At 31.7% G+C, this 25793-nt stretch overlaps 1 protein-coding gene across 3 annotated transcripts in view; it reads right to left on the reverse strand.

Moving 5' to 3' along the window:
- LOC148302263 (phospholipid-transporting ATPase ID-like) overlaps window positions 1–25793 on the reverse strand; it is a 106211-nt gene that overhangs the window by 57890 nt on the left and 22528 nt on the right. The window contains exons 1-2 of one of the 3 annotated variants that reach the window (XM_088271854.1): window positions 18064–18222; window positions 15875–16121 (exon numbers count right to left, since the gene is read on the reverse strand). The exons of 1 other annotated variant lie outside the window; for it this stretch is intronic. The gene's annotated coding sequence lies outside the window, so the exon portion shown is untranslated. Of the gene's footprint in view, window positions 1–15874; window positions 16122–18063; window positions 18223–25793 lie in introns of those variants that run through there. One more of the 3 variants, XM_088271855.1, reaches the window with a different exon arrangement.

The raw sequence follows: 25793 nt of genomic DNA on the forward strand, positions 1-25793 counted from the left end.
AAGTTTACACAGCACGCAACTGCTATGTTTGTGATATCGAATGTTTAAGTATAATGATAATAATGATTAAGTAAATTGATAGTGATTTCGTTGTGTCAAGAAGTCAATGCCACGTCGCCCCACTTGGATGAAGACAAAATGCACAACATGTTATGCATTAAGTATTTACAAGCTATTGTTACCGAGAAATAACGCTCATATTGTCCTCCTCAACACGTGTGATTTGTAAAAAAAATATTTAACGCTATTCTGAGAAGAGATATTCCTAAAAAAATAAACTACAATGTATCTGTGTCGGGTTGTGGTCCCGTGGTTAGTGTCGCGGACTCTTGAGACACTATTTGATACTTATTTCTAATAATGAGCCGTTAAGCTCATAGAAATAGTATGAAATTGAAGTATTTTTGCAAATAATAAAAACACAAATATTTTTCTTTTCATTCATAAAATCTTTGAAAAATAAATGTAAAAAAGACTATTGATACCGGAGTGATGTTCTGATAATATCCCCACGTATTTTTTTGTGAAATCGATAAAACATGATTTAAAAGACATTTTAATACAGCAGACGTGAGATTTATGAACTCGAATAAAAAACAAAATATAAATAATTTTTGCGTTATAATACGAAAAAGATTATTTATAATTATCATCGTTATTCGGGACAATTAACTGCGATCCAATTTTAATTTTAAAGTTGATCATATTATTGGAACATATTGGTATGACGCCATGTCACCAATTGGAAACAATGATCTTAATAGAAGACGGACAATGTAATTTCAGTAGAATTTATAAAAACTCACATCATGGTGTTGTAATAATTTAGTGATTTGATTTTAATTAATTTATCAGCTACGACAATAACTTAGATAAGGTAGATATATAGTAGGGCAAACATTACCGATTTTCGGTAATACATGCCCTAGTAATATAATCTGACACAGATAAGTACGGTACATATTAGGACATGCATTATCGATTTTCATTATTTTGTTGACTCATTTCGAGAATGCACCCCTTTGTACTTTAATATAATATAAACGCCCATAAAGGCTGTGGCTGAAAATGAATTAGTAATTACTGGTAGTTTCGTTCATTAATTTTATTATATCCAGAAGCAACAACAATAAAAAAGTAAAATCGAAGCCTGTTTAACTTTATCCGATAATAAAGTATTTTTTTCCTTACAGTGGCATTCTTCATTATTATTTTTTTCATTTTAAAACACAATACGTAATATAATTTAATTTCAACAGCAGTTTCAATAAAACACGGCGATTTTTTTAAATAGATAAATTAACTTTTAAAAAATCGCCCGTTTACTTTTTGTTACTTTTAAAATGAAAATCATTACGGTGCAGTCTGACCACTTCGATTTGGCGGTGATGTTTGTTATTTCAATGCACTTTTCATTACAAGGTCAAACATTTAACAGGATCACCGAATATGGACGTACCATATTATTACAAATGTAAGTGTTATTTTTTTTAAAGAATATTTAAAAATTAAATTAATTGGGCAACATAATATGACACCGTGATAAAACATGCAAACAAAGTGACAGATTTAATAGAGCAATGCCAAGGTTCACGTTTACCTGCTCTATTAGAATGTGTAAACAGAACACATAGTGCTTTTAGTTATTACGTTTGGTGCTGTGTTAGGCATTAAGAAAGTGCTAAGTCGAAAAATATATACGAAAAATAAACGTTGAAGGTTGACGTTCTCATTTTACGTTTTGAAGGGAGGAATGTACCAGTTAAATCGATGTTTGAATAATTATTACAGTTTGATCTGTAAATATCGTACAATTATGCTATACAAAGAGAGATAAATTACGCATTATTGGCCCTCAAAACAAAATACGTTTGTAAAAATTGTACAGGAGAACCTTTTTATTTATTTATTCAAACTTCATGTAAAGAAAAGAAATAAGTACATCGGCGGGCTTATTGCTAAAAAGCAATATCTTCCAACCAACCAAAAACAGACAAGTGATATTGATTAAAACGTTTGATACCATATATAGCTGTTTGCAATCAGAGGGTAGATAGTACTAAAACATATTAAAAAGCATAAATTGCAAATTGACATTTCAAAAAACATAAATTGAAAGAAGGCAAAGGAAAAAGGGAGTTTAGGGAAGGAGGTAGAGGGAAAAACTAAGGGTGGAGGTTTGATGGACGGTTAGGACTCTAATGATAAATAGTAATGTCTCAGAGGTTTCTTAAAAGTTATTAGTCTTGTTTTGTGTTATAAAAGACAAACTACTGTATGTCACGTGTATAATTTATAAGTGAATTTCGGAAATGAACATATTACACAAAAAAAAACATAAATACCCTTTTCAATGTAGACACTAGCCAATTGAATTTTCACGTGCTTCTATGGCGAATTACATACCACGTTAAATTCCACCGATAAAAATACCAGCAACGATTGGAAGCAGGTATACTTTTCAATACTTAAGCAGAGAAATTGGATACTTGGCTGGCACCATCATTAATACGTAATAACAAAGCTCGCCCACATGTTTAACATTGGTAGTAAAATTAAACAGTTTCAATACAATACGGACAAGTTTGTATAAAATATCGGCTATAGTATGAAATTCAGGTACGTTCATACAATCCACATAATTTGCACTAAAACATCTGGATATCATCGCAGTTTACTTCTGAATTTTATCGAAAGGGATTTGTAGCAATACAGTGCTATAATAATAATAATACATTTAGATAATTTATATATATATATATATATATATATATATATATATATATATATATATATATATATATATATATATATATATATATATATATATATATATATATATATATATAAATATAAAGAAATATTTCTGTTTTTATTATTTACAAAAATACTTCAATACCATACTTTTTCTGTGAGCCTAAGCGGTGTTAAAATAGATATTAAACTGTAGTAGAGTGGGTTCGAACCCAGAAACCCTGATTCAAGAGTCCGCGACAATAACTACAATTATTATTTTAAAACATTGAAAACATACAATCCCACTGAAGCATTTTTTTTATAATTCCATGAAAGCGGTATACAATAGGTATAAAGATCTCGACATAATATACGAGTCAATGGAATAAACATGTAAAAATAAAATAATTAAATACGGACATCCAATCTGAATGCGTTACCATGACATAATGTCAATTCGCTAAAAATACAATGGCACCCATGCAAATATTACATTCAAATTGTAAGGGCGCTTGTCCACTACCCGGAATTACGTGTAATTTTACCGTCCGGCACATCAGTTAGCATTTTTAAAACGACGATTGGCTTGTGCTTTTGTCCATCTTTCTTCGGATCGGAACTCTTGATCGGTGCGTGAACACGTTGCGTGTTAATTCGATCACACTAAACTGTCGTAGTCAATAACTCGACACTGGCTATAACACCCAAGATGGGTGAAAAGCCATTAAAAAGAAGAAGAAGAAGAAACTGTCGTAGTCGTTTTCATTTTTCGAAACTGCCGGACGGTGAAATCCCCTGTAGTAGACAAACACTCTAACAACGCGGGGCATCTTGCCAACGCAGTTGTGTACCTACGCGCGAACAAAATGAAATTAGGAAAAACTAAACAATTCAATTCGTTTATATAAGAAAATGCTTTACTGAAGAAGGGAAAAACGAACGAGGCAGTTTACTGTCAAAAACTAACGCGAGATCCTGGAATAATAAAAATATGCATTATTCTCAATATTATTAGCGTTTACTTTGTGGCTAGTCATCATTACTTGTATATTTTTTACATAAATGTTATTAATATAAGTATATAACCACTCAAGACGTATCCGTCTCTTCGTCAGGACAATCACTACAACAATATGCAAACAATACTACACGTGCATGTCAAACCTCGGCCCTTAGTGCATGTTTGTTCTGAAATTCCTAGTGCAAGTTGGTCTTGGGGTCGACCAAAATCAGATGTGATCCAACATTTTATAAACTTAAGTGTGTGAATAGTGCTATGGTAGTGATGTGTAGTATTGTTCGCATGCAGTTGTAGTGATTGTCCTGACGAAGAGACGGGAACATCTCGTAACCAGTAGACAAAAAATCTCGGTGAGTGGCTATATAAACAAATATTACTACCGTTTTTATATTAAAAAAATGATGAGCACTGTTTCAAATGCAATCGACGTAATATTATATTATGTATACATTTATCACAATTACAACATTCAGATTGTGTTTTTAGAGTTTTTAGTTTCGACAATACTGTGCTCCGATTTAATTCCTAGTATCAAGCAGAAGCCTTCTTGAAAATATCATTGAATTAAAATTATTTATATCACTTGAACAAATATTACATTAAAAAATATATGTCACAAAAAAATTAATTACCTCCATTATTTTACGTTGTTTTCAGCCAGTTTTATTACAAAAAATGACAAATATACCCAATGACAAATATACCCAAAGACAAAAGCGTCATCATAATTTAATAAAGAACTCGGATAGTTATTAATATTTTATAAAACAGAATATTTATGACCACATAAAATAAGTTGTTTAATTTTCGTCGCTTTTATAAATTTAATGCTCGTTATCAACATTATTGATAACGAGTTTGAATAATTTATAATGTATTGTAAAGGGTACTGTGTTAATGCCAATGATTGATGCGATAATGATATATGTATAATACACGTGAGTTTATTCAGGTACGCATTTTGTAGGATTCGAGTGAAATATAATATCTAAAAAAACAGCTTGGCTGTAGAATATACGATTAATAAAACTAGTCAAATTTGATTGGAATAATAAATAACCAGTCATTAATAAAGGAAAAATACATAAACAATAAATTCACTGGTCAAATTATAAGCTAAAAAAATGAACAGGATATTTTCTAGCATTTCTCATGTATGTGAATATAATCCAAAATTCGGACCTCACATACAAATGAAAGATTCTGCTCATTAAAAAGTTTATTTCATCTCACCATGTCTCTAGTGAAATTCTAGTAAATTCAAGGAATATGTTTCGAATTCGAACAGTTTATATAGAAGCTCTAAGAATTTGAGTAGTGTGGTTGTCAATCATGGGTAGAATTGGTAAATGTTATAAGTGATCACTTAAACCGACCTATGACGATTGTGAGCCCCGTAAAAAAAATATATGGCAAATACATATAAAAACTTTTTTAGAGACAAATATTGAGGCTGAAAGACGTAAAAAGCATTACATTCCATTTGTAACCTTTTACACATGAACGATTTTTTTTTAAATATTTTTTTATTACAAAATAAATGTAATGCATTGTCGGTTTTTGGAATATGTACGTCACCGTATAGATCAGAGAAGGTCAAAAATCCCAAATGTGCATCGTAAGAGAAGAACTTTCACGCAAATTGTTGATGTATTTTTAATATCTGAAATATGTAGTGCGTAAACTGTGTAAAAAAAACTGGTAATACGAAAACCAATGCATTCCAACTTATATATAAAAAATACATTTGTACCCAATATAATTTAAAATGTTTTTTTCTCACACAATTTTTAACACACATCATTGTTACGGGTCTTGGACAGTGATCACGTTCTCAATACAAAGCCCGTTCGCTGTAAAAAGTTAAAACTTAAAGCCTAAATTTCTTTATTTATTTAAAATGTAATGACTGAGAATACAACCATGGCAATCTATTGCTCCGGTAATGATTTTCCATAAAATTTTCAATACCGAAGCGATTGAAAATGGAGGTTTTTAAAATAAATCGTAGTAAATTCATTCTCACAAAAAAGGAGATTGTGCGTAAAAAGGCTTCGTCCAGAAAAGGTCAATAAATTTCAAAACTTAATTAATGTTTCCAATGAAGAATACACTTTGAAGATTTTTAATATTTTTTTTCTAAATAAATAGAAACATACCTCTTACGTAACAAGAACACCGCTCGCAGATATAAGAGTCGGAATGTTATAGTAATCGATATACATCGTATAGCAGACTTCATAGCTAGTTGAATGTTTACAACAAGAGATTTGTAAAGCTTGTGTGGACTGTATATCAAAACGGTTCAAAGGCGTTTCCTCGTCCAGATAATATTTAGTTGGTGTCAAACGTATGTAAGTGCGTTCCGTCCCCGTGCACTTAATTGGAAGTAATTTATTGTATAAACAATTCATATCCATTTTTTTAAATTAACATATCGCTGGTTAAATGCCAAAGGGCCACAACGCAAAAAACCCCTTTATTCCAAAAATGGTATCTGAATCGTCAACATTTTCATATTCGAAAAAGACACCCATAGTTCTGACGTAAAAATGTCTATTTTTAACGCTAGAATCCTGGGTGTCTTTCGAATAGTTTTCGAGAGTTTTTTTTTACGTTGTGGCCCTTTGGTATTTAACCAACGATTGGTTTTCAAAATATCAAACATGTCCGCCTCAATAGTGTAGTGGTTAGCGCGTTTAGGGAGCTAGCATGACGCAGGTACCGGGTTCGAATCCCAGGGGGTCAAAATAAATAAATAAAATATTAAATATATCCCGGGACTAGTACCTGAGGCGCAGGACTAATCACTTTGCCATTATGTAATTAACGATCGTAATAACATTTGTTTCGATGAGATGCAGTGCCCTATGCACCATTAAGAGCGGATCAGAGATTTTAAAAAAATTGTTTCATGTAAAAATTAAAAATTACTCTCATTTCCGGCAGCTCTGAAGATGGTACAGATCCTTCTTGGTTCTAGGTGAAAAGAAGCCATTCAGTGCAACATTTTAACGGTCAAGTATGGATATGTATACTATAAATACTTACATTAATAAATTGGACATTATCTGCAATTCTTTCACGACATGTTTTTTGCGTCGATGAAATCATTTATCCGGTGTGACATAATCAGAAATGAATGAGTTCATGAATATTAAAATATTTTGCTTAAAACGGGATTTTTATAGATAGAACTAATACTGTAGTATTTCATCAACATCGAAATCAATGAGAAACACTATGATGTAAATAATCCTGAAATTATGCAAAACATAATTTTGAACATTTTCGATAATTATTGAAAACATCTAATAAAAAGATTGAATCACGTTCCAATATCTAGGATTAACCTGAAATAGTTAAACGTTTTATTACAGCCTTGGAACAGTTGAACAATATCAATTCTGAGTTTAATTATCTAATATTTTTTTGTTTTTTTATAATACCTAGTCCGTTAAATTTTTAAAACCGAAAAATTTCACAAGGGTGCCTCAACAACTCTCTAACGAAGGAATTTTAAAGATGATATTACATGGGGTGGCAAAAAGCATCAATGTTTCTTTTTAAACATTGATGCTTTTTGCTTTTTGAAAAAATCATAATTAATCCAATATTATTATTTATATATTAACGGTATTACATAAATAAAACAAAACACAGTCAGGGATCTTAAATGAATGAACTAAAAAAATACTTTATGGAAAGATATTTGTGTAAGTGATTATTTATATTTTTTCATTTGTTTTTTTTTAAACATGCTTCTTACCTTATGTTTTTTATATGCCTATTTACTATAGCCGATTATTGTTTTATATTTTACATTTTACCCTGTATTAGTTTTGTTTATTTATTTTTTGTTTTTTACTTTCTAATTTGTGTTTCAGTCTTGTTAATCTCAATCCCACAATGAGTAATGGAAATTACCCATCGGGAATATGATAAATGTGACTTAATTAAATAATTGTCAAAATGATAAAGTTTTTAAGTTCATGCGAGCTCCCGGACAGTCGAGAGTATATCGTAGTCGTACAGGAGAAAGTGACTAACTACCAAAACGTAAAATGTTCAGGAGGGCCATTTAAGTCACTATTGCTTGTCGAGAAAATAAACATCACTGCAGTTAGTCATTTTTAACTAGTCAATATATTATACTTCCAAGTTTAAAATCCTTTGGGATTTTTTCAGGGCATCATTAAGCTAGTAAGATATCAAATAGTCAATGATCACGTTTTTGTAAACAAATGCACTTAATCAGTTTCTCCTGTATGACTACGATATAAACAATGACGTTATTACATAATTGTAAAACTGACAATTTCGGTTATAACAACATTTTTATCAGTTTTCAAGTATTTGAATATATTTTATTTTTAGCCGAGCTATCGTAATATATTGTACATATACACATGTAGTATGCATGTGTTATAAGGATAAGCGGCACAATATTCGCATTCACAACATATGTACCGCGTATCTACTGAGTTATGTCGTCTTATCTTATTTCATATCCTCGCATAAGCAGAGAGATAAGGCTCGTGTTTTGTGGTGATAACGATAAAAGCGAAATGGTCACACGGTGTTGGTGGCGGCTGTGGGTGCAGGGAGAGTCACTGAGCAATCATACCGATACCCTAAGTTATTAATTAAACTGTGCTGAAATGCACATCCGAACGAAGAACATGATATCATCGTTGTAGGGAAAAGTTTTCTTTGAATGTGATAGTTCGATATATTTTTTTTTATATTGTATTTAGGATTAACATATAAAAAGTACATTGGTGTAGTAATATGGAAGTCTGGGTATTTACAAGACTTACCACCTGTCATTAGCTGAATTGGGTAACATTCATCATTCCACCCATTATCGGCAACCACAATACTCAAATTTGTATGGTGACAACACGCGACGTTCTTTTCAAGAATATACTTACTACATAGGCGATCAGTACGGTTGAACTTTGTACGTTTTAAGTGAGTTAGTAGAAACATTAAAAATTCATGATAGATTTTTCATATTTCACATATGCCTGTAAACATCATTTGCAATTTTATTTGCTTATTAGGACCAACTATTTGCACTAACGATTGTTTAGGAGTGTCCTATGTATTGTTTACAAATAATTTTTATGAGTATTCTTTTTACGATTACATGTAACATTCACCAATTCTACCCATTATTGACAACCACACTACTCAAATTCATGGAAGTTCTATATATATGAACCAATTTAGAAACCTTGTTCTTGAATCACTAGAACTTCACTAGAGACATCTATTGGTGGGATGAAAATTGGTGAATGTTACACGTGTGTAAAGTGATCACTTAAACCAGCCTATGACGGTCGTCAGCCCCGTAAATGCTTAGACTTCCGTATTCTTCTTCATCTTTGATGAGATGTCAAAAATAATATGAAAAATACTCCTATAATTGGAGATAATCCAGATTTGTGAACAAGTATTTGGACACACTCAAAATGTTGTAAAAGAGGACATTATTCCGCGGCTGTACTCTTACTTTATATATGCAGCCCAAACCATAATAAAATATGAAGAAGATCATATTTACTATTTTAAAAAAGCCCGACTGCCTAATGGTAATATACCGATTGAGTTGTAATCGGTTTGTAAAGCAATAACAAGTTCCTGTACTCATTGTTCTCGATTTTCCAGAAGTAAACGGAGAGGGTGAAGCTTATAGTACACCATAATCATAAATCATTAAGAGATAAAACAGCTATCTTCAAATGAACCTGTCCGCTAGAACCGGCGTCATAAGTAATAACTAGGCTTTTCATTTGACAATTAGCTAACAGAAAATTCGCATTACAAATAAATTGCTCAGTTTTATTCAACGGCGCGTTGTAAAGTAAATCATACTATGTACAAAAGACATTAACACTATGTAGTATGTTGCTTTGTATATTTTGGGTTGTTGAACCCAAATTTGTTTTTCTCATTGCATTTAGTTTTTTTTAAATGAAATAGTTCCATATATCGTAGTCATACAGGAGAAAGTGACCAAGTGCATTTTTAACAAAAACGTGATCATTGACTATTTGATATCTTACTAGCTTTATATTGCCCTGAAAAAAATCCCAAAGGATTTTAAACTTGGAAGCATTAATATATTGACTTGTTAAAAATGACTGCATTGATGTTTATTTTCTTGCCAAGCAAAAGTGACTTAAATGGCCCTCCTAAGCACTTTACGTATTGTTAGTTTCAATACCACTTTCTACACGATCGCCATAACCACTTTGAACAGCTATATTCGTAAAAAAATAATCTTAAAATTTAAGTCAACTTCAAATAATATTATTGTCAACAAATTGTGCCCTAAATTCAATTGACTTTCAACTCTGTACCTCTTCACTTCTTCACCTTTGTATAATTTTCATTAAGAAAAACAATTTTCAAACAGTCGAATATTATAGGTGTGTGAACTTGAGGCCATCTATCGTTTTTTTGTTATCCGAAAGAAGGTGGAAGTCTGAGTATCCAAGGGCTTACGATCTGGCATTTGGCTGGCTCAAGTAATCACTTTATACACTTGTGTGATGTTCACCATTTTGCCCATCATCGAACATCCATATTGCATTAATTATTGAAAGATACCATATATATGCATTGTTGGTGGATTCCTTTCGCATATTAATTCTTATTTGATAGATTTCGAAGTATGGCTGACGGAGGCACCTTCAGTTGAGAAATTTGTGAATTATATAGCCTTCTCCGAATGCACATTTATATTATATCACCCATAGGGCGAATAATAAAGTGACTGGGTGAATAAATAATAATAAAATGTAGACAGCAGAAATCTAGAACCAATTTATTCGATCACCATATAACCGCGTGAACTGGTTCAATTGATCATTGAGCAAATAGTTACTGAGAAAAATATAATTTATATTTGAAGCACTAACTTTGTGATATGCTATTTTATAATTCAAATGTAACTTTGTTTTAAAATCACTAAAAATATTTTAAAATAACTTTATTATAATGTTTACCGGTTTCGAAGCTAACTGGTACTTTAATCAGTCTTGATAAAGAAGCGGTTAGCGTCGAAACTGGTAGACCGGTAATTAAGTTATAATAAATTATTTATGGTGATTTTAAAACAAAGTTACTTTTTAATTATATAATTTGAGAAAAATATGCTTAATAAGAATGAATAATTCAAATGAAAAGGTAAGTAAAATTTTCACTACGAATATTATTTTTAGAATTTGTTTGGCATTCCATAGACGTTTTTAACATTATCATATCTACGACAATCTAGCGAGCAAATATTAGAAATAAAGATAAAACTTAATCTTCTGAATTTTGCGATATCAAGTTAATAAACAGCCAAGTTATTGGAATCGAGTATGTCTTTAATTTTTTGTAATTTATATCGTGATAGGCATAGGCGATATGAAAAGTTGCACATAATTGAGAAGGGTCATATCGACAGCCTTTTAATTTGGTCCTATAAAATAGAAATGAAATCGAGTGTCATATTAATTTATAAAACAAATTATGGTATAATATTACGATTACTTTATACTTCAATTAAATCCAGTGGTCTTCAACATTGCAGTTTTTAAAAGCCTTCTAGCACGTGACATTCTTGTTTTATGTTTTAAGAGTTCCCAGTCGGATCAGTAGGACAACTGACACCTTAGCGCTTCAAACTCTAGACAAAGATTCTATATTTATCGATCATCAAAATTGCTCAACGATGAATATAGGAATTTTGATATGTTCTATTCGACATTGTCAGTACTGTGATCGCTTTCATAGTAAGTCGATATTCATATCGTGGTGTGTCTCTATTGCTACATAATTTGTCTTTGACTTGAGCTTTGATCTTTCCCTTTTTCTCTTTTCCTCCCTCCCGTCACTCTTCCAGGTATTTTCATTAAATTACAAATGTGAAATTTTGTAACCGGAATGGTACAAATACCTGTTTTGTGTTACTCGTTGATGTTATAAATTTATGTAACTGTTCTGTTAAATTTCCAAATAATAATAAAATTAAAAGTTTAAATATGTAAGTGGCGCCAAAACGTTTAAATAACCCTTCAAAACTCTAAACGGAGAGCTTAGGTTGAAGTTCTAACACAATGCGTATTGTGTTCGCTGAAAATAGCCCGAAAATCATACCTCCGTATGATAAATGACCAACAACCTATAATTTTAACATATTATATGTACTTTTTTAAATGTGGAATATTGCAAGGGGTCACGGAGAAACAACACCTAAGCGAGGGCAGACCATATAACCAAGTACACTGTAAAATGGAGCGAACTTTGTATATGTATTGCATCGATGTATCGCACATTGATAACTACGTTAAAACTCATATGTAACCACGTATATCAAATTCATTTGAAAAAACAAGAAGACAATTGTATACATGGTATATTTCAAATTAATAACCCGATAATTACCGCGCTGATGGCGACAAAACTATAATGAAGTAAATAACGCAATAATATGTTAAAACGTCCACATATTATTGCGATACCAACCACATATTTTTTTTTGCACTAATTGGCGTTATTAGCTTTAAATTATCAAATCCGAATAAGGTACCGAGATTCTTAAATAAGCCATAATTTTACACGTTTTTTTTTATTCTGTCGTCTATAGCAACTAAAAAAATGCCAAAACAGATTAAAAGTAACATAATCGCTTCTCTGGAAAGCTACGATTCGACGCCGCTGTAAAACCACTATTCACCATGCTCATGAGCATGCTAAACTTTATGACGTGCCAAGTACCAACTTCGAGACTTAGGGAGTAAGGAGATGGGCAAGTAAGCAAATCGTACCAGACGTAATGAAATCATCCCGGACTTAATGAAAAATTTCATTACGCTTTATTCTGACTCGCAGCGATATATTTGCTGCTATTGGTGAAGTAATAACGTAGAGATTGAAATAAAAAAGATAATTAAATAAGAGAAATTAATAGGTAAATACCTCTATACATTCTGCATTATTTTCAAACATCGTATTCTTTGAAAATGATGCGGAATACATCGAAATACGTGTCAAAATAGATTATAAGGGGTACATATTTACCAAGTAAAACTAAATTAAAAATGGATAAATATTACCACAAAGTGACTACCAAATCAATTAATGTTACGTTTTGGTGCAACGTAATGAAATGTTAAAGGTATGTTGATTTTTTTCCTAAATTTTACCTTAGTTTTTGGACTGTTTTAGACGACAATTTTACAACAACAAATACATTGTTATATGAAATTAATCCAAATATAAAAAAAAAACAAATTGCCTTACCAATGCAAACGTCAAGAGTATGCGTTTTCAAGTGATTGATGAAGCCTTTTTTAAATTCAATCAATGAGCCGTATCAAAAATATATATTTCATATTTTGTACATATTTTGTATATATTACACTACAAACAAAGCTGGGTTATTTAAATATCTGAAGGACTGATCGGCATCGTAGGGTTGATCAATGGTTGTTCGAAGGACTAACCAATGGAAGCATTAAAGGAGGGTGTTGGCCTGACGAATTAAGAGAGACCAAGACGCCAATTAATCGTAGCCCAGAGGCGTCATCAATGGAGATCAGAGGGCCCGAAGGGCTGACAAATGCTTGACCTAAAGAGAGAATAAAAGAGGCCCGAAAGACCGACCAAAGGATGGCCCTAGCATATAATTGTTATCAGTAGATAGTTTCACAAAAGATAGTTAGAAAATTTTGTCTGAAAACTTCAGTACACATCGTGCGCGCAGACTATGACAGCGCGCCGCGCAGGCTTGCCAACTTGACGACTAACGCACTTGCTAGTCTTAAGAATAAAAGATGTGGGCAGGTATTCACGCTGACGGTATGTGTAGTACTAATATACATATATTTTGAAAATACAAACTTTTTTCATAAAATACAATTTAGCGTCCAATTTTTTTCACGTCCAATTTTAAGTGAAAACCCTGTATGACGATTAGCAGATAAGGAGAATCTCGAATCCTACACAAAACATAACACGACTGACTTATTTGTTCTGTATTCTATGCGATGTTGTTCGAAGCATTGCTCTCGCCTCTCGTACAAAGGCTGGCGATGTTAACATTCACACTGTTCAAACAAAAAGTCACGGAGAGATTAAGGGTCGCTGCATCACACGTCGATTCAGAGCAAGCTATGAACGTGAACCTAACAATGGACATAGCTTATTCAGGTAAATGTCAGCTTATTAATCTTGACAACCAATCAATTTTATACCGATAATAATAACAAAACCAGATTTGTCATCACTTATCGGAATGCCGTTAGCTCTTCGATATGTTCGTAATTAGAAAATGACACAATATTTTAATTTTAATTATATTTCAAGATAGAACTTTGAGATTTTACATACGAATTAGTTAATAATTCGGCAACTCATTTAGATATGAATACTGTGAATAGCGAAGGCAGTCATATTAATTGAAATATGAATATGTTTAAATTGACATAAAAAATTCATGTTGCGATTGTGGTTAAGTACAAAGCAAATCCGTAAATTTCACGTCAAAGCTTTAAAATTAGTTAAAATGTTTATGTACATATATAAATGGCACAAAAAAACAAATGAATGCTCCTGTCTGATAATTTTCGTACATAGTATTGATCAAAATAAAAAAATATTTCAAATATAAGTGACCTAAAAATTACGATTTTTCTTTAAGATGTTAATGGGAAACAAACACGAATATTGACAGTATCAATAATTAATAAAAATGAAAATGTCATTTTTCCAGATTGTTTGTTTTTTCATTAAATAAGTAATGGTTTTTCCAAGAAACATTATCAATCAACCTTAATATTCCCATATAAAATTTGCACAAAACCATCAAATTGAATTTTTACAAATGACTTTACTGATGTACGAGAATGGGCGTTTAAAACAATTTAAAGTTAAATACTCTCAAGTGGTTACTTCGTAGTGTAATAAAGCTATATATAATAATTAGAAATGTATATTTATCGATTCCCGCCTATGGATGGCGATGAACGGTTTTCCGTAAGCGAATTATGAAATCACGGTATCAAATAATAGAGGACAGTCGAAAGTGACCAACGGTCAGCAGACAGACTGAGTGAGTTATAAAATCATTGTATCGTTGTATAATAAGCGAAGTGACATATTTTCTTTTAAAATAATTAATGAACAATTACGGTACAAGACGTGGAATTATTAAATATTACTTTGCGTCCAAATAAAAAGATCACGGGGGTAAGAATGTAATGTTATTTGATTGAATCATCAATACTTAATAGGGACAGAAGTAGTCAAATGCAATAAGGAAAAAACGACATGTGAAATGAAATGACACATATGAAATGCTTAATAAAAATGTTTTACTATCAAATAATGATAAAAACAATTACGGTTGACCAATTTCCCCGGTTTTATTACATCATAGTTTAAGATTTAACCAAATGACAGGCGCCGCGGCGTTGTTCGGTAGACGTTGAACTGCGAAACTGGCGGTGCGGGTTCGATCCACGCTAATTGCAAAATGAATTCATAATTTATTATTAGATTAAAACCAATATTTTTAGCTTTTCCACTTTTTTATTTGACCAGCGACCGAGTTTCGTCGTTACCGACATCATCAGACTGGTGATGTCTGATGATGTCGGTAACGACGAAACCCGGTCGCTGGTCAAATAAAAAAGTGGAAAAGCTAAAAATATTGGTTTTAATCTAATAATAAATTAAAAATGCAATTCCATCACGAAGTGTCAGTGGATAATATAAATCTATTAAAATGAATTCAATAAATATTTATTTTCAATTGGTCTGGGTGATTGTAATGTTTTTTTTTTCACATATACCTTCTCTTTCCTAGCTATCCTACCTACAGACAAGCCTCTAAAATAGAGACTATGCGGGCTATTCCTTTTAAAAAAATACACTTTGTAAACGTACAGTCTACAATAATGCAACTAATGTATAGAACAAAAGCTGGATGATCAATTTCAATAAAACAGAAATTAATCCATGTATTTTAACATTACTATTCCTTAATTTAGAATCGATCCGGAGATAAACAAACCAATGATATGGAAATGGAACAATTATTTGAAGGTTATAACTTACTTGTGTGGAAATTAATTCCTGAATTCGATTGTTGCCAGTGTGAAACGACGATAAAGGCCAAAAACTAACCTTTTTCCGAGGCACTTTAAATTTTTCAATGTCATCAGTCAACACAAAATCACATGCTCTATCAATCTTCCCGCACAAAACTAAAATGGCACATTGAAAATGTTAGTTTGTGCATAATATTAACACGTCCTGTTTTGGCTGCTCTTTAGTACATATACTTATCATTTTTCGACGTATGCTACGACAAAATTAATGAAAACAATCAATATTAAATTTTTGCTTACTTTCAAAAATAATTTACGATATGTCTCACTAGAGAAATTACAAAAAAAACTTGCTAAGTTGTACATAATTAATCTGTCCGGCAGTATACTATACAGGAATATATTTTAAATAATAAAACAACTGTGGAATTAAAAAGAAAAAGAAATTAAAGGTAGAGGCAGACAGGTAACATTATGATTTTATAATAATCAAAGAGTATTTAAAAATTAATAGGTTTAACCCTTAAAATCGATTAAATAACGCATCCCAAATGCACGAGATCACTTTTTGAGGACACAAATAAAATTCGATATCGGGAACTGAGAAAGACTCAAAGTGTAATTTCAATAAATTTAATATTGATTTAAAAATTATTCAAAACTGATGAGTTACTTATTTTTTAAAAAGAGAGTGCAATACAATACAATATAATGTAAAATGGGATACAATATTTATAAAAGGCGCGAAACAATGAAAAATAATAAAACGTCTACCAAATACACAGAACACAACATTATTTATTTCAGCTTATTAGTGCGTTTCCCGAGAAATCATTTTTTACATTACTGTAGTACAATTCCCACAGTAATTAATAAAGATTCTTGAAATTAATAAAATACTTAGGCATATATCATTATTAGAACCGTTTACATTATTTAAAATTAAACTTATCTATATTCTTCTTTATCTTTGATGAGATGTCAAAAAATAATTTGAAAATAACACCTGTAGTTGGAGATAATCCAGATTTTGTGAACAAGTATTTGGACACACTCAAAATGTTGTAAACTTATATATTGTTGAAATACTTTGACAGTGTACAAAGGGAATGAATGATTCTCTGTTATTGTACGTAAACCTTAAACCTACATATCGTTGAAACACGATGTTTAACCATGTACAAAAGGAATGAATAAATCCTTGTAGGTTATTTCTTTGTGTATTTCAAAACAATTATGATTTCCGTTTAAAATCGGCTACCTTATAAGTACCTTTTGAATAAATTAATTTGTTCTACTAACGTTATAACATATATTAGTTAAACGTGTGTGTTCGCGATTCCGTTACCAATAACGGAAAACCAAATAAAGATAGTGACACGATGCTAATTTTATCAACATTTGTTGGCCCTGTCAATCACTATTGACTTCTAAGAAAAGGCATTCTATTATGAAATCAGATAAATTATAGAATCGAGATAAAACATTGTTTTGGAAAATTTATCATTTATGGCCCTCCTCTGTAGTGTAATAGTCAGCACGCTCGGCTACCATACTGGAGGTCTCGGGTTCGGTTCCCAGGGGGGGTCAAATAAATAAAACTCATCCAAATATTTATTCAACATTACCCTGGACTGGTACCTCAAGCGGAGGGCTTATCACATTTTCTTCAAGTGTTAACGATCAAGATAAAACTGCGTTTATATGATGCAGTGCCCTTTGCACCATCGGCTGCGGATAAGGGTTTGAATTTAAAGAAATTTATCAAAGGAGTTACAAAATTATAATACAGAAAATATAAGAAGTTCAAATATTTTGAAATAAAATAAAATGTTACTTTATAAGTACTTTATATATTTAAACCTTTACATGGAAGCTTCCGTAGCTTCCGAAACTGGTCGTTGTTAAAAACAAATATAAATCAAGTGGTACAAACAGGTATTATCTTTTAGATTTTTTTAAAAATATTAACTTGTTAAAGCTAAATAGAAGATAAAATAATTAAAACAGTACCATATCTTTGAATTGAGAGAAAGAAAAATCGATGGTACACGACATATTTTTTTATATTTTATAAATCAACACGAATCAAAAATAACTAAAATAAATCACGGCTAAACAAGTGATTGTTTCTATAAGCATACTCGTAGAATTAAAAATGAGGCAAGATTAACAAGTTATACTGAAAAGGCTCACAGAATTGTAAACAGTTCATCAAACACTGAAATGCGGTTAGGAGTTGGGATTCACGGTAACGCGGAAAACGCGCGAATGTCAACAACTGGCGCAAACCACATCCACTTTCCGGCAGCGTCGCGACGTCGGGCGGGCGGCGGCGGCAACGCGCGGCGTACGACTGACGTGAGTCTCGGCCTGACTACTGACTACCGCCTGGCGCTTCGGCGCTTGACGCCCGAGGCCCGACCGAATGACGAATCACGAAAATGATTACAGAACGGAAAATATTGTAGGTTTAGAGTGCGAGTTTGGCGGTTCTGCCCGTATTAGCGAACGAAAGACAGTCAAAAGAAAATTTACAGTAAATTTTCAAAGCTGAATGTAACAATTTATGAATACAGCGACACAATACTTTTGATGAATTTGAATATTTATTTATTTAAATTATTTATTTATAAAAAAATAATTGCAAATATATAATTTCTTGTTGGAGCTGCATATTCGAATATTGTTAACTTTAAGCTTTGATTTTTCCCTTTTCCCCTTTTGTAGGTATTTTCACAAATTCACAAATGTTGAATTTCGTGATTGGAACATACCAGTACTTATTTTGTAATGCTCGGATATGTGAATGACTTGATGTATTCTTGCTGTTCTGTAGAATTCCCGAATAAAATAAAATAACTTTTTTTTTACCCGGCAGCGCCTGTAATTAGGAATCTAGGGTTTAAAATGCTGAAGATACAGAGATATACGGTGACGATTTTATAACCACAACTAACAAGAATATCTGAACTTCCAGTCAATTTGAATGAGTTTAATACAAAATGTGGTAGCATGTGTGTATTAAAGAGCGGACTGAACATACCTAAAAATCCGCTAATCTATCTGAGATTTTTTTTTTATAAATAGGGTTTCCATCTTTGAATCTTTGGGTGGACAAACGAATCCCTTGTAGAAGATGATAAATATAATTTAGCTAAATAAATAGTTGTTATTCTATAATAAATTGAGATTATCTTCATGCTTAAATGAATTTTATTATTGCAATACGAATTACATATTTAAGTCAAGTTACATATTTAAGGTGGAATTTTTGAAGATACTAACTTTTTAAGCCGATTTTCCAGATATTCAATATTGCAACATAGTTTAGTTATTCAATTTAAACACAGCACGAAACAATATGGCATCGCTGAGTTATTTTCGACTCGGAAAATCGAGTCGGAGTCTAGAAAGTCGAGTTAGAAAAGCTGGACTTTTAGATGGCGATGTGTGTGATGTGTGAGTAAGTACAGAGCATGTCGCGTGCGGCAAGCTGAACCATGAATCATATCGCAAATCACGAACTAATACCCCGGCGCGGTCGCCCAAGTCATACGCGGCGAGTCGACACTGGGTACACTTCAAGCCAGCGATTCCCAAAGTGAGCGAATTGGCTTTCTAAGATCTAGGAGGCGCTGGAAATTTCAGACCACTAGTAGCAGAAAAGGGGGATTCTAAGGGCGGGACGGGTACAATATATGCCATGTGAATATTTTTGGCTAAAAGATATGGACGCTAGGACAGTAGCCATTTATTCCATTATCAGTTTCTTTACAATCGAAACTTATTTGATTATCGACGTATTTCAATACCGAGGACACTAGAAGGTTTACAGATCGTTTAATCGTGATACAGACCCTTGAGGTGATAATTTACAAAAATAGCATTCAACAAACCATCCAATTATTGAGTTAATATTTTTTTCGTTTATTTTCGTACTAATGATGTTTTATTTTTATTTTAAACATAGCTAAATTACACGATTTGTTTATTTTTAAGCAATTCTTTTAACGAAAATCTAATCTCTTATATTTCATAATTAAAATGCAACTTTGTTTCAAAATCACATTTATAGCGATTTTGAAACAAAGTTACATTTCAATTATAAAATGGAAAATCACAAAGTTAGTGCTTCAAATATAAATTATAATCTTTTATTTCATTTTCACTCTCGTGACTTTTAATTCTTCTCATCTCAGAGAGCGGGTCTTTAGACAGTGTCTTTATTCGGACCGAGTCCTTAGACATTTTATTGACCGAATTATAAATAATACCCGTCCAGAAAGGAGTTTTCATTTGGATCTCCTAACACATCCGTTGAGGGACGATAATTTTTTCACTAGGTACTACAAATGAAATTCAATAAACTACAAAAGGCGCTGAGCCGAAAAAAGTTTCAGAATCAACGGTCTACTTTAATTCATTCTTTACTCAAATGTTTGGCCAATCGAACGGCACATCACCGTGACTCTAGGAAATTATACAACATTATTTGTTTTTTAATTAAATCATTATAACGATACGGCCTTATCTGCGGCTGATATGGAGAGTGCCGGAGATAATATGTCCGTAGAGATTAAAATGCAATATAATAGTATTGAGGATTCCGTTAAAAGCAATAAATTTATGAAATTAGTAAAACACCGCGTAATCTTGGATTTGTCAGATATCACCACAGATACCATTTCAAAACAAAGAATATAAAGGCATATTTTGCCAACATAAAATTTGAGTTTAAAAAATGGAGTGAAAACGTTGTAAAAAAAACCTTTTTACATATATTTTTTTACGTTTTCATAGCACAAGACCGCGTTGAACTTTTTGATACAAAATGCTTTAAAAATGGCAAATGTGCTGACCAAAAATATAAATAACAGTTCTTTATTTGAGCTCTTCCCTTTCACAACAGAACATCGTATTTATATTAATTTTGAAATTTTAAAGTGTGCAAGGACACTCCAAAGTGTATTTTTTCTATAACATGCATAATATACATTTATTTTGAGTAAATTCGAAGTACCCTCTAATAATACAGACAGTGTGTTTACTTAATAAGTACTGTGTACTTTAAAAAACTAGGTAAGTACATTATAATAATGTCCGCAATACTAAAGTACCTACCACACCTTCTATTTTTCCATTAAACAAAGAGTTATATTATGCAAAAGTCTGTCCATCAATGTACTATACTTTATTGCAATTTACGATTTTATGGATTCGTAAACCTTTTGTGAAAACCATAAAACAACAAACAATTAATTGGCATTAATATCACAGCAATAAACGCAAATTAGGAATTGCGAACGATAAAATATTTATTTGTAGACATATCTAAAGATTATAAAATGTGCATTTTTGCCTAAAAAATCAAAGCAAATAAAAAAACATTAGGTGGTTTAAAACACTAACTAATAGCCACAGAAGACTTTTTATTTTAGAAAATAATGATAATGATGGTGAAGAATGATAAATTAATCAAACTAAAATGATAAATTAATCCAGCAAGTATATAGTTTTTATTAATGGAGGGAAAAACTACAAGTTTGTAACCTATAAATTTAAAAAAATACAATAACAGGATAATTTTAATTAAATAGCGATAAAGCATGATTGGAAAACATTATATATTCAAATTACAACTGAAAGCGTAGGTACTGTAGGAGCTAACTATTTGAAAATAATTTACGTAAACAACTATAAGTAAGTTGATAATTTTAATAATTCATAAGTAAAGTTCGCAAGCAAATTATGGTATTATAAAATGGATAAATTACTCTTTATAAATATCAGGTATGTAAGTAATACAACTACACATTATACAAAAATTCTATCAATACTTGTTTGGAAACGGGTATGGAAAATTCAATGAAAATAAACAAAATAAAATGATAACTTTGTTCTAAATCGCCATATATTTTTTTATGATGTCGAACAATTTCGAAGCAAACAACTCCTTTCTACATTTTCTTTTTGCTTGAAAACTGGTCAACATTATAAGTTAAAAAGAGTTTAAAAGATATACCTATGATTAAACAAAATTCCATATAAAATGGGAAATCGCACAGTTAGTACATCAAAAATATTTACAAGTTACAAAAAAACAATAGTTGGGAGTAAGAAAGAGATGCCAAATAAAGATAATTTACGTCATGAACCAGCATCCGGAGTGTGACGTAACTACATTGGTCCAAATAATACAATACGTTGCCGCAGCTGAGTCATACACGACCTTAGTGAGATTATTATAATACAATCGAAAGATTTTCCTCTCCAGAAATTCCAATACACCTCTTTACCTGACGTGAGTATTAAAAATTTGCGAGGCCATCTAGTCTTATTTACGTAAATCCGAACATAAATTTCAAGTATCGGCCAACGATCGCTGCTTTAGCCTTGCCGCACACATTAATTTCTCATATTAATTTTTCTAATTCGGAATAATATATTTTTATTCGGGAGAAACATCGGATACTGTGCATATCAAAGAATTTTGTTTCAGATTATCTTTGTATTTACAAAAATATTTGTTTTAATTTTTTTTTTAAAAAATAGGTATATACATTCGCGGGCTGATTGCTATGAAGTAATATATTCCAAGCAGCCACAGATTAGGGTGAATGGCCAACGTTTCTATCTTTAAAAACTGTGTGAATTAGTAAGCAGATAGTACTTGAACAAAATTATCCTGATATAAAAGAAGTAACAGAATTAATGTTTAAATAATTCGATAACAGAAAACAGAAGGCATTGGAAGCAGGATCACTTTAGAAATTGAAGGGGTGAGGATGTAAAAAGGATTTTCATTTGCTAAAATCGCAAATATGAATACAGCGTTTCAGAAAGTCACTAGATAAAATATAGATGAACCGAAATATAACATCTCGAAATCGAGAATTCGAAAATTTTAGCTGAGAAAAAGCAAACGTGTATGAGTACATACGTACTTTTGTATGGGTTTCGTCGATTCGAAATTCCGAATTCGAAAACCTGACGTATGCTGCAAGCACAATTCAAGCTACTAGCTAAACCGGTAGACAGATTTACTGGCGACTAGTAAGCAAGTTACTGGGTACTTGATCGAACGGCGTCATTTCTAACTGTGAGTCAGAGAGCATCAACGGTATTATAGTATGGGTCTTTCCGTGACAACCCTCCCGTTGATGTCAATGATTTGTGGGGAATTTTTCCTGTGTAGACGCGTATTGGGTGCACGCGCACTCGGCAGAAGATAAAAATGTACTTATGTATGTCACAGAGTGCGCACGCACCGAAAAATGTAAGGTTGATGCACAGTTTCGATTTCAGCTTAGAAAGTTGAGGTCGATGCATTTTTGTGTGAATTTTTTTTTATTTGAAACATATTTCACATACACCGCAGGACAAAAAAATTTACGAGTTTACTTGCTACCGCACGCCTTGACTTTACTGAACTCTTTTTCTAAGAAATCCTTTATCGATACCTCTTTCTTTTGTTCAATAAATTAAAGACACTTTGTGTCACCTTTCTACAATATTTATATTTTAATATGTCTCAACAATTTTGTTTTACCCGCGTTTGAGGGAACATAACACAACAATCATGGAAAGTGCAAAGCAAATGTCGATAGCGATAAAATCCAAAATAATCACACATTGTCGCAACAAAACATATCTAATTGTAAAATATCTCGTCGAGTTGGGTATTCAGAAGGTGCAGTGAGGTTTTTATTTAAAAAATTCCAACAAACTGGATCCATAGAACGGAAAAAAGGAAGCGGATGGGGGCGCGCGACATCTGCCCGAGATGATCGCTTAATAAAAAAAATTGTTACGCGCGATCGATTTTTAACGGCACTTAAAATACACGCAGAGATGCAGTCTACTAGCTAATCAACATTTTCAGTAAAAACAGTGTTCAGGCGGCAGTTGGAGCATGGTTTCCAAGCATGAAGTCCCGCAAAGAAACCATTACTGACGAACAAAATGCAGAAGGCTAGACTGGATTGGGCGAAGGAGCACCAGAATTGGACCTTGGAAGATTGGCAAAATGTTATTTTCTCCGATGAATCAAAATTCAACCTTTTTGGTCCAGACGGCATAAAGATAGTTCGACGAAAACTTGGGGAAAAATACCATCCGTCTTGCGTCACTCGAACCGTTAAACATTCACCCTACGTCATGATTTGGGAGTGCATGACAGCGTACGGTTTGGGACCTCTAAATTTTATACAGGGTACGATGAATGCCATCCAGTACAAAAAAGTGCTGAAAAACCATCTTATTCCAACAATCGAGGACATTACGCAGTATACCGCGGACCCGATTTTTCAGGACGATTTGGCGCCGTGCCATAGAGCCCGCACTGTGAGTACAAATATTTATTTTTTAATGCACTTTGTAGACCACTTGATAAATAATTTATTGTTTTTCTTACAGATCATTGAATACAAGGATAAAATTGGCTTAAAATCGTTGACGTGGCCCGGGAATAGTCCTGATTTGAACCCGATAGAAAATTTATGGGCGATTATGAAAAAAAAAAGATGGGAAAAAAAATAAAAAAACATTGAGGAATTAAAAAAAAACTTGATTCAAGTTTAGGAAGAAGAAATAACATCAGAAATTTAAGATTCGCTTTACGCTTCGTTAAATAATAGAATTTTACATGTTATAAAAAATAAAGGTGAATTCACTAAGTATTAAATATTTTTAAATGTTATAAATATGTTTAAATGTAAAATAACTTAATTTAAAATAAAGCGATTAGAACCTTCTTCTTAAATATGAATTAAAAAATTACATGTCTTTTATTACTCCATCACAAACACTCGACCATAAATGAACCGTTATGGGTCTCTAAGGTTCGGATAATCTGATACCTGGTATATAATGGCAATTTCTAAGTATAATTCATGAGTAAGATCTTTCATTTTAACCTTGAAGTAACGAGTAGTCATCACATATGTTAAACAATACAAAAAAAACTAATTAAATATCAAGAATAATTCATTATGTGTCAATTTTAGTTTTTTTGAGGACTCGTAAATTTTTTTGTCCAGGGGTGTATATAAAATATTCCCAATTAGTAATTTCCATTATTCATTTTGAGACATGGGTTTAAGGTTAACAATACTGAAAAACAAATGAGGAAACACGGCAAAATGGAAAATATAAAGCAATAAAAGGTACATTAAAGGCATATAAAAAAAATACAGGGTAAGATGCATATTTAGATTTTTTAAAAAGAGATTACATAACTTACCACTAAAACAAATATCTTCCCATAAAGTATTTTTTCAGTTCATTAATTTTGGACCCCTGACTGGGTCCTATTTTATATGTCAGGCAGCTGGTTAATTTGGGTATAGGCAAGGACCTTACTCTAAACTTAGTTGTGTTTATCGGCTCCAAATGTATTTCATCATGTCCTCGCTTATTATAATGATAAATTTCACTATTAAGGTTTGGTGTTGCTATGGGTCGTTTTAAACATTAATTGAAGCATTGTATTTGTAATGTCATAAATCCTTTGACAAATTTAAACATTCTCATCCGCAGGTAAAACATGTCAAAATATGTATTTAAATTTCAATTTAAAAAATCTTACATCCAACTTATGTATGTTCTTTGATTGATAACGATTTGCCAATAAGTATTTATTTTTATATTTCATGATCCAACTCATGTTCGTGTCATTTTTTTCATGCATGAACTTGGTACAATTGTAAAACAGGTCGAATTAAATATTTATTTTATAAATAATTAATATAAAGACAACATTAAACATGTATATAAGACGTGAGAATTGGCAAATGGATTCAAAACGACATTGTGAGACGAGGACACTTCGAGTTGTTCAAAGAAAAATATGTTTTTACTTATTTATTTATTTCAAAACATAATACATACATAAATCATATACTTATACATATTATATTCCCGAT

The sequence above is a fragment of the Brachycentrus maculatus genome, unplaced genomic scaffold, assembly GCF_059751285.1.
Source record: "Brachycentrus maculatus isolate JH-2025_06_01 unplaced genomic scaffold, ASM5975128v1 h1tg000469l, whole genome shotgun sequence".
In the NCBI taxonomy this organism is placed as follows: domain Eukaryota; kingdom Metazoa; phylum Arthropoda; class Insecta; order Trichoptera; family Brachycentridae; genus Brachycentrus; species Brachycentrus maculatus.